We start from the raw sequence: 9,297 nt of genomic DNA, 5'->3' as shown, positions 1-9,297 counted from the left end.
CTTGAGGCCAGGACTTCGAGACCAGCCAGGGCAACATAATAAGACTTTTCTCTGCTATAAATTTAAAAAGTTAGTTGGGCATAGTGGTGCTTGCCTGTAGTCCCAGCTACTTAGGAGGCTGAGGTGGCAGAATAGTTTATGCCTAGGAGGTTGAGGCTGCAGTGAGCTGTGATTATGCCATTGCACTCCAGCCTGGGTGGCAGAGCAATACCCTGTCTTTAAAAATAAAAGCTATTACTTGGCAAATTCTGAGGTAAGTGTATGACCTTAGAGAACTTTGATACAAATGGGAATTCACTCACTGGAATCGTGGCTCCCAAAAAGATGCTTTAATTGTGTGGTGCTTTTATAGTTTAGCTCCAAAACAAACTATAGACATTCACTCCAGTAACTCCTAGATTAAATATACAGTAGCTGTGAGGGTCTGCCCTCTTATTTCCTTAAATGCTATTTGGTTACTACTTCAACATCCATTTTTATCCTTGACCTGTTTTTGCCTTTCCCAGTTTAAAACAGGAACATTTCAAGTATTGGTAGATAATTATAAAGAAGTTACATGTTACTTTACAGGGAGGTCAGTGAGTTCTAACTCCAAAATTCAACATATGCATAAAACTCATAGCGTCCACATTCCTTTTCGAGAAAATCCTTAAGAAGGTTCAATCTATACATAACTCCTCACTTTTTTCTGCAGCCTTGGAACAGATTCCTATTTCTTTGGTTAAGTACCAGATATAAACCTTCAATTTACAAGGTTGAGTCATACAAAAAATGTTTACTTTAAACTCTAGGTCAGTTTCATTAAATGTATGGTAGGGCAAGAAGCTAGAACTAAAATATTTATTTATGTTGGTACAAAGTTACATTGATGGATTCATGTTAAAAAGTTTAAATGCATGTGTGATGCAATTCCCTGTAACAACACACCTAGCACAGAATAATCTGTGAAAGGCACTATTCTAAGCACTTTTAACATATTATTTCATTTCAAATTCACAAATACGGTGGCTCACGCCTGTAATCCCAGCACTTTGGCAGGCTGAGGCGGACGGATCACCTGAGTTCAGCAGTTCAAGACCAGCCTGGCCAACATGGTGAAACCCCATCTCTACTAATAATACAAAAATTAGCCGGGCATGGTGGCATGTGCCTGTAATCCCAGCTACTCGGGAGGCTGAGGCAGGAGAATCACTTGAACCAGGGAGGCAGAGGTTGCAGTGAGCCGAGACCTCACCACTGCACTCCAGCCTAGGCAACAGAGTGAGGCTCCGGGTCAAAAAAAAAAAATGATGATGATGAAACTAGCCACGGATAGATGAAGTGACTTGCTCAAGATCAACCAGCCAGTAAGTCACAGAACTGGGATTTGAACCCTATGTGGTCTTATCCAGAAATGTGCTATCTTTTAAGAGGTTGAGATTGGTTTTAGAAATTCTGCAGAACTTCAATATTCATCCAAATTTGTGGAAATACTTTAACTGACTTAGTTTTATACAGACTTGTGTCTACTCCAGTGAGAAAGTTTCCTTTTTTTTTTTTTTTTTCCAAGACAAGGTCTTGCTCTGTTTCCCAGGCTAGAGTCCAGTAGCTCCAGGCGGCTCACTGCAGTCTCAACCTCCCAGGCTTAAGCGGTCCTACCACCTCAACCTCCTGAGTAGCTGAGACTACAGGACAGGTGCATGCCACCATGCCCGGCTAATTTTTTTTACTTTTGTAGAGACAATGTCTCACTATGTTGGCCAGGCTAGTCTCAAAGTCCTGGGCTCAACTGATCCTGTCTGGGCCTCCCAAAGCACTGGGATTACAGGCATGAGCCACTGCACTCAGCTGAAAGGGTTTTCTTGACTGCCGTTTTCCACTGACTTTAGGAACATTTTCTGGTTTCTATATAAAGGACTGACTTATCAATAAGCCACATTTTTCCCCTTCCTGGAAATATCCTTGAGTCTGTAGGATTTCTCTCCTCCAAGTTTCATTAATATGAATAACTTTCCGTGCTTGTGTTCACAGAATGGCCTAGGAATTTTTAGTTGAGCCAAAAAGATGAATGAGCTGTGCCCATTACAAACCTTATTGGTTATCTGACTGCTCCACAGCTCTAAATTCACACTCACGTAGGTGGAAGATAGCGGAGAAGTAAGTTATTAAAGGTGTGGTATTAGTAACAGTCTGTTTAATGCTCATTAAACAAAGTTAACTGCCTACTTAGTTTATTCATTTAGTATTCTTTGAGAACCCTGAGGATCATAGTACACTTCAGAGTTATGTCTAAGGTGTTTCATATTTCAATTCTCCCAGGTTTTAAGAGGCAGGGATCAAATTTTGGAGTCTTGATGGTGTTTATAACAGTTCTTTTCCATTGCATTCAACAATGTAGAGTCCAAGTGGAATCTGAGTTATGTGAGAATCATGTATTTAAATAGAAAAGTGAATAGTTGGAAAGCTGTTCACAGTAAATGAAATTATCTATAGGACAGAGGCCTTATGCCAAGATGGTAGCTCTATTACTTTAGTTCCCATCTAGTTAGGGGGGAATGAACTGTTACTAGATGGGGGAAAGATTAGTTACCATCAGTCATTCTGGTATATGACAGCAAAGATATTAGAAACTAAATTTTATGCCAGGCGCGGTGGGTCACGCTTGTAATCCCAGCACTTTGGGAGGCCGAGGCGGGCGGATCACGAGGTCAGGAGATCGAGACCATGGTGAAACCCCGTCTCTACTAAAAATACAAAAAAAATTAGCCGGGCGTGGTGGCGGGTGCCTGTAGTCCCAGCTACGAGGAGAGGCTGAGGCAGGAGAATGGCGTGAACCCGGGAGGCGGAGTTTGCAGTGAGCCAAGATTGCGCCACTGCACTCCAGCCTGGGCGACAAGAGCGAGACTCCGTATCAAAAAAAAAAAAAAGAAACTAAATTTTATTATTGAAAGGACTTTTTCTTTATCATTTGAGCAAAGAAGACACAATTAAATGTGTGCCATTCTTCCTTCAATGAATTCTCCTCACCATCACTACAGCTTTTTTTAAAAATAATTTTGTCAGAAATATCTTGAGCTTTCAGGGCTGCTTGTGTTCACAGGATGGCCTAGGAATTTTTAGTTGAGCCAGAAAGATGAATGAGCTGTGCCCATTACAAACCTTGTTGGTTATCTGACTGCTTCACAGCTCAACATTAGTTCCTTGATGGCTGAAATCAAGAACTCTGGAAGAACTTGGGCTCCAGAGTTCTCTTTGGCATATGGAAGATTCAGACTTGTGTGAGAAACTTGCATATGAAATGACTCTCAGGAAGTAAATGCTAAAGCTTGGCCACATGTTGCTTTTGTTCATCAGTGACTTCTGGATTAATATATTTGGGAAGACTCTAATATATAATAGAGTGGGCTCTGCCTAGAGAAAGCAAAGTAACCTTTTAGCCAATTAGAGAAAGTCTTTATATAATAGTAACAGTCTTGGTTACAAGTATGATACTTCTGTAGTCTTTTAGGGGAGGTTGGCTCCTCTGAAGTCTGACTTGGAAGACAGATTCATAAAGTGCCACTGGGCTGGGAACTCCTGTAAAGGGAATCGAAGCCTGTCTCTGAAAAGATCCCCTGAGGTTCCATCAACCTGAACAATTTAGTCATTCTTCTGGAATGCAGGAGTTGTTCTCTACTGTGTCTTTAAGACTGCCAAAATGCAAACATAAAAGCACTTGAGGCAGATCCCGTTAAGAGCAAAGGGGGCTGGGTGCATTGGCTCACGCCTATAATCCCAGCACTTTGGGAGGCTGAGGCGGGTGGATCACCTGAGATCAGGAGTTGGAGACCAGCCTGGCCAACGTGGCAAAACCCCGTCCCTACTAAAATAAAAAATTAGCCAGGCGTGGTGGAGGATGCCTGTAATTCCAGCTACTCAGGAGGCTGAGGCGGGAGAATCGCTTGAACCCTGGAGGCGGAGGTTGCAGTGAGCTGAGATTGCGCCACTGCACTCTAGCCTGGGTGACAGAGCAAGATGCCATCTCAAAAAAAGAGCAAAGGGTTGGTTATGCTGCTTTATTTCTGAAGCCCAAGGGATATATTGCCCTCTTCCTTTCCACCTTTACAAACAAGATCTTTTGCCAATGGCATAACCCCACCAGTACAGGAGTGCTGGACTAGCAGCACTCCTGAACAAGAGAATATCAAACAGAAAGGTTTGAAGTTCTTTGGCTGGCCCCTGTATAAAGTCATTGCATAAGACTGAATTGGAAATTTTATGTTTTTGTGTTGATGTTAGTACAAAGAAAACGACAGGAAGTTGCTTAGCTGTTAACCTCATTTTAAATCTGAGGGATATTTTCCCCTCCTATAGAAAAAGGCCATACTGGGCAGAGATCAGGGTGAAATCCAGAGACTTCAGCCCGTGTTACTAGTTTCAGCTACAGGTAAGAAGTAGCACTGCAAAGAAAAGCTAAACTGGTAACCTTGCTGTGTAGCAGAGATCTTTGGTCATAGTATTCCTGCATGGGCCATAAGGTTGTGGTTTGAGGTGGAAACTCCCTGGAACATCAGCTGGAAAGTTGCCTTTAGAATAAAGACAAGGAACCTTCTGCAAGCCAGCCAAGGCCATACCAGGACTTGGAGGTGGCGAGTTTGATAAACTAATCTGTAGGAAAAAGTTCCTGTCTTAGTGCTTACACAGTTCTTTTTTTTTTTTTTTTTTTTTTCCTTTGACTGGGGCTGGGTCTTCTTTTGCACAGGCAGCTTGAGACTACAATCACCATGGCTTCCTCTCAAAACCAAGTCAGGGATTAGGCTGTAAGAATAACAATACAAGTACTAAAGACAGAAATTTTATTAAAGCCAAAGATTGAGAACTGGTTTCCGGACAGCTTCTGGCCATGCATGCATAGGCTGTGAGCAGGAGTCCCGCAGAATAACAGGGGACCTCTGGGGTCCAAGCTTTGAGCTTCTGGGCACATTTTAAATGGGTCTCACTTTATTGCCCAGTCTGGAATGCAGTCACATGATCACAGCTCACTACAGCCTGGAACCCTTGGGCTCAAGCAGTTCCAACCTCAGCCTCCTGAGTAGTTGGGACTACAGGCATGTGACACCTCAGCTAATTTTATTTATTTATTTTTTAGAGACAGGGTCTCGTATGTTGACCAGGCTGGACTCAAATTGCTGGGCTCAAGCAATCCTCGTGCCTCAGCCTCCTGAGTAGCTAGGATTACAGGCATGGGCCACCACTCCTGGCTTACATAGCAGTTCTTTGTTGAAAAAGTAGAAAATCATCATAAAAGATAATTTGGTGAATACAAAAAGCAGGAATCTGAGTCACGGTCTTACCACCTGAGATGTTGAAAACAGCTGGTTTAAGGGGAATTGGGTTCTGTAGTGAGCTGGGGCCCAAAATTCACAGCCAGAGTGATAAGGAATCTAGTCACTTTGTAGGACAAAACTGCAGGACAGGGCGTGGTGGCTCACGCCTATAATCCCTGCACTTGGGAGGATGAGGCTAGTGGATTACCTGAGGTCAGGAGTTTGAGACCAGCCTGGCCAACACGATGAAACCCCATCTCTACTAAAAATAAAAAAAATTAGCTGGGCGTGGTGGCACCTGCCTGTAATTCCAGCTAATCAGGAGGCTGAGGCAGGAGAATCACTTGAAACCAGGAAGCAGAGGTTGCAGTGAGCCAAGATCGCACCACTGAACTCCAGCCTGGGCACCAAGAGCAAAACTCCCATCCAAAAAAACAAGAACAAAACAACTCCAGGATAAGCCTCCTGCCACATAGCAAGTGCTGGAGCAAAGGCCATGCCCACAATGAAAGGCGCACACCCACAGGCTGCACAAGCTCCAGACCTCCTAGATCCAGCGGTACAGGGGTGACAAGGCACCTAGTATTGAGGTGCGGTTGCATGGGGGCAGGGTGCAGTGGTGACATGAGCTCTGGCCAAGGTTTGCCACCTGGTAACCCTTTCCCCTGGAGGTTTTGCTACTTCCCCCTACAGAACAGCCTGACATTTTGCTTGGTGCTGCATTGTTCAGTGCCTGCCACCACTCATCAGTCAACCCCATTTATCTAGCATCTAATGGGTGCCAGATTGCATGTTGGGCTCTGCACCACAAATTAAACCGAAAAGGTCCACTTCTGCAGCACTTTTGCAGGGATGGAGCCTGGTTGCGTGGGATGATTGTGGGCACCTGTTTTGTGTAAATCTCAGTTGAAAAGCTTTCCTATCTTCCCTCCTTGGGCTTAGAGGGAAACTAGGGCAGGAATGAAGCAGTGAGAGCCTACTAAGTGCCAGGTACTCATAGACATTCATTTTTCCACTGAATCCTCCAATAAAGTTTGAAGTAAAAATCATCCCCACTTTGCAAATGCCTACACTGAAGTAAAGTAACACTCAATTTAAAGGAATATCTACTAGCTCACATCTACTAGGGACAATTCAACATTCTTACTATGAGAGTGTCAGAGGGAATGGCAAATGCAGCCCTAGAAGGATGAGATTTTGGTGCCAACTTTCATAGCAAAGCAAGAACTTTAGTCACTAGGCCCACACAGCTCAGGGTTGACCTCTTTACTGTTCATTGCCTCTCTGTCATATTAGGTGAGGACCAAGACCTGCCTCAGACCCCTAACAGCAGCATTCTCCAAGGCAAATGAGGCTGGAGGGGGCCACATTCAAGGATACTTTGGGTTCACTGGTTCATTATGAGGCTGGGAAAGAAAGGACTTGGGTTAGGACCACTGTTTTATATTCTAAAGAGGCATCCCTGTTTGACACAACATCAAGGAAAAAAGCTCTCACTCTAGTGTAGGTAAGAGTAGGGGCTAAATAGTGTCGATGTCACTCAATTTTTTTTCCTCTCCCCATCTTTCTTTTTGGAGACAAGGTCTCACTCAGTGGCCAGGCTGGAAGTACAGCGGCTCTGTCATGGCTCACTGCAACCTCAACCTCCTGGCCTCAAGCAATCCTCCCACCTCAGCCTCCCAAGTAGCTGGAACTACATACAGGTGTGCACCACCATGCCTATTTTTTTAAATTGTTTTGTAGAGATGGGGTCTTACTATGTTACCTAGGCTGGTCTTGAACTCCTGGCAAGCGATCTTCCCACCTCCCAAAGTGCTGGGATTACAGGCATGGAGCCCCTGCACCCAGCCTCAATTTTTATTTTCTGTTCTTTGATTTCCAAGAAATCCGTTCAGATGATAGTCTTTTTACCCCACCTCCTCATTTGGTCCAGTGTGTGTTGATGAGCAGGGCTTCAGACCTACATCCATCACTGATAGGACCACATGCAGAGGACTCTGACCCTACTGCAGTCATTGTGAAAACCTTCCAAACCAAAATAAGAAGGGTAGCCAACACCACCATCACCTAGCCCCAGGAGTCCTAACTTTAGAAAAGGCAGAGTGAGCTGTGCGCAGCATGCATCTGTAATCCCAGCCACTCCGGAGGCTGAGGTGGTAAGATGGTTTGAGGCCAGAAGGTCAAGGCTGTAGTGTACTGTGACTGCACCTGTGAACAGCCACTGTACTCTAGCCTGGGCAACATACCAAGATCTTGTCTCTAAATTAAAAAAAAAAAAAAAAAGAAAAAAAAGAACAGGCAGAGTGAACTTTGGGGAAGAAACAATCTTACCTGGCTTGCTTTTCATTACATATGTATGTATGTATGTATGTATGTATATACATACACACACACACACGCAGATGCACATACCTAATGACAGTAGAGATTTTTAAGGGTACACTCTTTGTTGAATGAAGTTTCCAATATGACCAAAAGTCTTCAATAAGTTCTAAAACTCTTGCCTCTGAAGATCTGTGTTTACTCTTATTCCTACAGAAAGTTATCCCTAAACTAGTTAAGAATGATAGCCATAACTAGATGTTATAGGGCACACAGGTCTCAGATACCAGAAGCTGACAGTCTCCTTCCAGACATAAAGGGATACCCAGCAGAGATTCTTTAGAGCTGGAGAGCTGGGAAACACCAAATTATCTGACATTTAGGGTAACACAATTCTCATTTTTTATAGGGCACAGTACGTATTTTACTACAGACTACAAAGCATCAGAGGATGGACGGTGACAGTTAACATGATTCCTCTCATTGCCCATAGGTAGGCCACTGATCCAAATGGATCCTGAGTTCAGACAGAATCCTTAGCTCCTGATAAGGTTGAGTGAGGATTATCAGGTGAGCCACAGACTAAGGAATGTTTCAGAAAGCAGTTTTCTAGGTGTAGTTTGGATTGAAAAAAAAAAAAGTTCTCCAGGCCGGGCATGGTGGCTCACGCCTGTAATCCCAGCACTTTGGGAAGCCAAGGCGGGTGGATCACAAGGTCAAGATATCGAGACCGTAATGGCCAACCAAAATGGTGAAACCCTGTCTCTACTAAAAATACAAAAATTAACTGGGCGTAGTGGCGCATGCCTGTAGTCCCAGCTACTCAGGAGGCTGAGGCAGGAGAATTGCTTGAACCTGGGAGGCAGAGGTTGCAGTGAGCCGAAATAGCGCCACTGCACTTCAGCCCGGGTGACAGAGAGAGACTCTGTCTTAAAAAAAAAAAAATTCTCCTCCTATTTATTACTTGTCCCTTCCTATCATCTCACTCTATCTTCACCCCAAGTCTTCAGCAAGACTCTGTATATGAACTATGTGATACGAGGTACTGTTTCACGGCTAACAGTGGGCCATTTTATCTATACTGCAAGTGGGCCATTTTACCTATACCATAAGTATTGCTGAAATGCAAACATTTAGATTTCTTTGCCACTTTCTATTCCAGAAATTAAGGATGAAATTCTAAAATACTGGTTAATTTTATATGTGAGATAGCCACAGAAATTGTAAAAGACGAGAAAAGCAGTTTAAGTGAGGAAACAATGAGAGAAAACCTATAAGAAAATTGAAACAAAACTTGATTAACTAGAGAAGTCTTCAAAAACAAACTAAAGGAGGCCGGGTTTAGTAGCTCCTGCCTGTATTCTTAGCACTTTGGGAAGCTGAGGCAGGATCACTTGAGACCAGGAGTTTGAGGCTGCAGTGAGCTATGATTGCACCACTGCACTCCAACCTGGGTGACAGAGTGAGAGACCCTGGCTCTGAAAAAAACAAAAGTAAATAAAAGCAACTGAAGGGAAATCATTCCACAATTTAAACTTGCTTTATGCAGTGGATGTATTCCTGAAAGGCTATTATTATTTTATAAGGGCTTCATATCATATAAAGAAATGGAATTCACGATGAAAAACCTATGGAAATGCATTTTCTTCTCTTTTTTTCATAGCTTCCTACTCAGACTGTAGGAAAATGC

The sequence above is a fragment of the Symphalangus syndactylus genome, chromosome 11 (genome assembly GCF_028878055.3).
Source record: "Symphalangus syndactylus isolate Jambi chromosome 11, NHGRI_mSymSyn1-v2.1_pri, whole genome shotgun sequence".
Taxonomy (NCBI): domain Eukaryota; kingdom Metazoa; phylum Chordata; class Mammalia; order Primates; family Hylobatidae; genus Symphalangus; species Symphalangus syndactylus.
The sequence above is the reverse complement of the archived record's forward strand: the minus strand, read 5'-3'. Positions refer to the sequence as shown.